This window comes from Chaetodon auriga, chromosome 23, assembly GCF_051107435.1.
Source record: "Chaetodon auriga isolate fChaAug3 chromosome 23, fChaAug3.hap1, whole genome shotgun sequence".
NCBI lineage: Eukaryota > Metazoa > Chordata > Actinopteri > Chaetodontiformes > Chaetodontidae > Chaetodon > Chaetodon auriga.
Window position 1 is genome coordinate 5,502,310 of NC_135096.1, and position 6,000 is coordinate 5,508,309.

Here is a 6,000-nt window from a genome sequence, read left to right on the forward strand (position 1 = left end):
TTTCAGCAAAACACTCAAACCCAAACCTCTGCGTTCGAGGCAGGTTCGGCTGTCTGCCTGTCAGTGCTTGGATTGGTGTCTGCTTTGTGCGTTTATTAAAACATCTGTTCCTCTCCACAGCAGCAGTCTGGACTGCATAAGTCCACAGTTGTTTTGGCAGATTACTTTCAGTCAACATGCACCGTGCCATATCAAGAAGTGTGCGCCAATTGCGCTCAGCAGTGCCATTCTGGTGAGGAGAGTAAGGTGCTGATGTCTCATGTCTAATCCCATGTTTAATGAGTAGAGCCTGGTAACCTTTTCCTCTGTATTCAGAACCATTGTCAGATCTGAAACACTTGATCTTGCCGTATGGAGCTGTGTCAGCGAGAAACTTCTCTGTAGCTTTTTAAGAAATACACAAACACTGTACTGGAAAAGTCATCAGTGAATGAAAGTGCATATCTGTGACCATCTCTGGACTCTGGGTGGATCGGTCCTGCGACATCTGTGCGTATTAGCTCTGGAGGTGTTTTAGCTCTCGTATCAGGGTCTCTGTTTCTGGTTTGGAAAAATTTCCCAGAGTGCACACTTCACAATGTGGAGGGTTTTTTTGTTGGATCTTTAATTTTCATGCCATCAACAACACTTTGTAACCTCTGAATGTCATCATAGTTGCAGTGCCCCAGAATCTCATGCCATGTCACACATCCTTCCCTTTCTTGAAGATCACGGTGGCTCTGCTGGCAGTGGCTGCTTTCACCGAGAAAATAGGATGGGATGTACAGGGCTGCCTCAGCGTGGTGTTCAGATGTCTGCCTCTGCTGTCAATCAGACAGACCTCGGCATCGCCGCGGCGCTCTGCCACCCCCTTGCACCTCGTGCCATCAGCCATCTCCACGCAGTGTGTCTCAGCCTGGAACTCCTCATCAAACCTCAACCATCAAACCTGAACTTGGCGAGATCTGTGATGATATGCAATGTCGCCCCGCAGTCGACCCCCCCGAGACATTGCATGCGTCGTCTTGGTCTCTGCGCTGTTTCCTTCTACAGGTGGTGTCCCGGTGTGCGGTGCTCCTGCAGTGACTGCACCACAACTTGCGCTGGCAGGCTCTGGCCAGGTGTCCCTTCAGGCCGCATTTGAAGCACGCCAGGTCCGCTGCTGCCCTCTCTGCTCCTCGGTCACCTGCGCTGGCAGGTCTCCCTCTCTGCTGCTGCATGCGTGCCTTCATCATATTGTCATCTGTTGCTGCAGCCCACATCTTTTCTGTGTCCTTGTAGCTGCGTAGCTTTGTTTTAAACTCGGCAAAAGATACGGTCTCAGCACACTTCTCCACTTCTCTTCTTCCACACTTCCCCTTCAGAACCATAACATCACTTAACGTTTCTCCAACATTTCTCAAAGCTGTGATTGTGGTCTCAGCGCGGATCACATATTCAGTCACACTTTCACTGACTGACTTTTGATGTCAGTTCTGTATAAAGGTTGATTATGCGTAGCTTTCCTTTACCTTGTTAATAGTCCCCTAAAATCGGCCCAAAAACATCTGGTAACACTTTCTATGAAGGTCTAGTTTATAATGCATTAGGAGCACATGCATAAGCCGTTTTAATGCATTTATAATGCTTCATACATGTCATTATAATGGTGTATAATCATGTATAAGAACTTATACCAAGGTTTAAAAAGTATTACAAGTGTGGACATAATGTATTATAATTAAGTACTTATAATGTTTTATACCTGCATACTCAAGTGACAAGTGTTTGAATAAAGAATCTGAAGTCCTGGGTCACATAACACATTATAACCATCCTTACTCTAGCCAGTAGTAAAGACACACATAGAACCTCTCAACATAGAAAAGATACTAAATGCCCGGTTACAGAAAGGGCGTAATGCCTTATAAATATCAATAATATGCTATAGGATGACTTTAAGAGCTTTTAGTAAAGTGACAACACTGTATAAAGTTATTAGCAGTTGTATGACATTATAACACAATTATAATCACTTAGGAGCAGTATTTTGCGGGCTGTAAGTAAAGTTGAAGTTAAAAATGATACACCGTAATGATCTTTAAAACAACTTTATTTTGCAAAAACAAAATATAAAGAAAAGGTGCATGTTATTCTGTACATATCAATACAATTAAATCTGTAAAAAAAAAAAAAAAAGCTTGCATCGCTCACAAATTAAAATTCTTGCACCTGAGAGACTAAATAATGCAATTTATAACATAAATTAAAACTTGGAATAGACTAGCTCTTTTGCACATTCAATGTGCAATGGGTAGCAAAGTACCATTCTCTTTCAGTTCGCTTATGCGCGCCTTAATCTCAGCTGTAATAGCTGCGCGACATCTGTCCACAAAGGTGGCGAGCTTTTCAGACTTCTCATTCCACTGGCCTAGAGCTCTGAAAGCTTCAGGGGCTGCGAGGCTGAGCTCTGCGATGACTGCCGTTCTGGCAATTGTGTTGCGGTCAACACCGACTTCTTCAAAGGCAGATTTCATGGACCCCCCCCCTCACTGTAGCTCTTCAGCACTGCCTTGTACCTTTTAATGATGTCTCTGCAGTTTTTCACTGAAAGAAAAGAAAAGTTCATCTGTCATTGTAAAGAGAATTCATCAACTGGTATGTGCAGTATATGAAAGAAGAGTACATAATGTTGTAAAAAACTTCACATCTTTTGTTCTATTTTTGCCTGCTCTATCATTTCAGCTAATGTTATATATATATGTTATATATATATACACACACACAAACACTACATATGTACAGTATGTATGTATGTATATATATAGTATGTATTGACTCCGCTGCCTAAGTTGGAGATCCCTCCACTTGTGGTAGTAAGGCCGGTAGTGTAGAAAACCAGCCTTTGTACATTGGTCTTTTAAAGGCGGGTCACCAGTCAGTACAGTCAGTTACAGGGAAGGCCCTGCAATAAGCAACCCAGTCCTGCAGCAATGCGGGTGTGTGTAGACCAATTCGACAGCAGTTCAACACAACGAATGAAACAAAAACAGCTGCAATGTGTCCTCGTCTGTTTAATTGCTATGAGTCAAATCAAAGCCTTGAAAGATTCATAGAGCATGCTTTTGATGTAGTAATACTGATTACTCACTTTGACTTCAGCCGTTGTAAATCTGATGCAGGGTTGGACAATGGGACCCCACCTTCTCCAAGGAAGAACTTGCCCTGGTCCGTCTTGTCTCCATCTTGCTGTTTAAGGGAAAACGGCCTGATGTTGTTGAAGTAGCATTCCAAAAACTCCAGAGAAACAAAGAAAAAATGATGAACTTCTTTCCCTGTCAGTTGGTGCTCCAACAGCAGGATAACCTCACAGCAGTGTCTGAAAGATGTGACTGCAGTGTTGGGGATGTAATCGCCGCTGATTAGTTTTTGGTGGATATAATCAACATCCCTCTTTGCAGCAGTAAGGACATCCTTCTTTTGAGACCTGTTGCAAAAGTCACTGAGGTAACACAGTGTAGAAAAGCTGTATTAGTCACTACATCAGTGCAAGTCACAGTGCAGTGGTAATAAGATCAGCATACCTCTCAGTTGGCTGAACTGTCGGGCACATTTGAGGAGTGTTGGCGACTATGAATCCTCGACTCTGAAGGTGAAGGCATAGGCTGACACAAGTCAACAGGTTCAACAGGTTGAAATGCCTTAAATGTCTAATTTCATATAAAAATACATTAAGACACACAGAATATGCTTAAAATGTCGACTTTTTGAAGAGCTGACGGGGCCGCATCTTACCTTTCCATCTTCCAACTCCTTCTGGAAAGTTTTAGCCCATACTACACAGCATCACCTGTTGATCACGCACCCTCTTAGCCAATCAGAGTGGCCAAGCATGTAGCCTCTGTTCTGTACATCGGATTGGCTCCATTTTCCCAATGCTGATACCAGAAATGGCACCCCTGTGCTGTTTTGTAACCCAAAATGTCCCCTGTGACACTTTGGGTTACAAAAGCTTTGATTTTAGGGGGGAAAATTGAGAAGTGAGAGTGAAATCAGGCGCTTAAAATGAAATACTTCCACTCGGCTGCTGACAGAAACTGCTAGACAGCATAGTTGTGTTAGACATGGTGTATTATTGTCATTATGATTATTATCATTATTATTAGGAGATCAATGTAATTAAAATGTAAATATTAATAGAGTAATAATAACAGTAAAGGTTCAAAAATGAAGCGCACACCAAGTAATGAAATAACATTGGAAATCAAAATAACAGAGAATAAAAAGATTTGACAGGTGAGGAAATCAAACAAACCTGAAAAAGGGTGGGTCTCTTTGTCTGTCACGGCACATACAGCTGGTTAATCTAGTGTGTTTTCCTGATTTCTATCATTCAGAAATCTCTTAGGAGCTGGCTCCAGAGGACTCGCTGAGTCTGTCCCAGCTGCCAAGCCTTATCATTTGTCTCCATCTACTGGTCAACAGTCCAAACTACAGCCTCAGTCTTTTGGCCGATCCTGCTTTTGCGACTGAGCATCTCTCTGTCAACAATAGTTTGATGAACAGTTTCCAATGAACAGTGAACATAAGCTATAAATCTAGATGCAATACCACTTCAGGCTTGCTGGGTCGAAGGACAGAGGATGTCACACTTTGTACAGACTGTAAAGCCCATTGGGGTGATGTAAATTGTGATTTTGGGCTATACAAATAAACCTGACTTGTTTTTCTTCTCCTCCTTCTTTTATGTCTTCAACATCGTGTAAGTTGTGGACTCTTTAGTCTGGTCTCAGTGATCATAGGGACTCTCCAGATCGGCTCTATCCTGCACAGCTTCCTCCTGCCTGACCAAACAAGAGTAAACTCTGCTGGGCAGAGCCAATCTGGAGAGTGCCTATGATCACTGAGACATACAAGCCTCCACGCCACGTCAAGGCAGAGTCCATGTGGAGGGTTTTTTTTTTTCTTTCTATTTTTTACTTTTGTTTGTTTTTGTTTTTTCTTTTGTTGGGGGGGGTTGACACAGTGGGATGCCTCATTTAAAGTGAGATCAATATGTGGTACAAATCATACAGAATGTTACAGAATGGACTCTTTGGTTAAAGTGGAGGCCGGGCCTCGGCTGCTCGAGGTCGGCAAGTGGGAAACGAGAGAAAAGAGTAAACACAAGAAGAGAAATTCTCATAAATACAAACTTGGTCTTCAGAGATGGAGGGGACACTTTGCTCTGTCACCTGGGTGAAAAGGTCAAAGACGATGTGTGGGCGTGACCTTGGCCAAAAACCATCAGGCCAACGCACGCTCTCCCCGATTTCCACACGTCTCCTGTCTAGGCCGCACTGCCTGTTGTCTGGATCGGCTGCAGCAGGCGCTCTATAGTGCCATTCCAACAAAGAACACAGCTCCTCTCAGCAATGGTGCATCCTCCATGTACACCCTCTCTTCCATTATGCGGCACATAGTGTAAACGGCACTGTGGCCGAGGTGAGTCCCCAACACCTTCCTCATCAACTTCCAGCAGGATTCACAAAACTCCATGACGTTGACGGTTCGACAGAGTGTGATGATGAAGACAGTGAGAGAGTCTGAGGGCAGGCAGTTGGAACACACCACCGCATCCAGTACTTGTAGTGCCACCTCAATATCTGTTGAAGATGTTGTTCTGTTTCACAGGAGACAGCTGAATTTTTTCGTCGATCAAAAGTCCATGGAGAAAAGTTAGTTACGAGCACGGTAATGTGATGTCATTACCGTGATGTCATTTCACATTACCGAGCACGGTAATGTGATGTCATTTCACATTACCGTGCTCGTAACTAACTTTTCTTTCTTGGACTTTTGATCGACGAAAAAATTCAGCTGTCTCCTCGCCTCCGAGTGTTTCCGAGGCTGACAGCGCCCCCTTCAGGTTTGGCGAACTTCCGACGAAGCGAGTCGTTATGCAGCTGTTTTTTGGTTTGCTGTTGCTTTTTGACTTTTCATCGTTTTGTGCTTGGCGTGGTTTCCCTCATCGCAGAGCGTTTGGTAAGGATGCATTTGCTT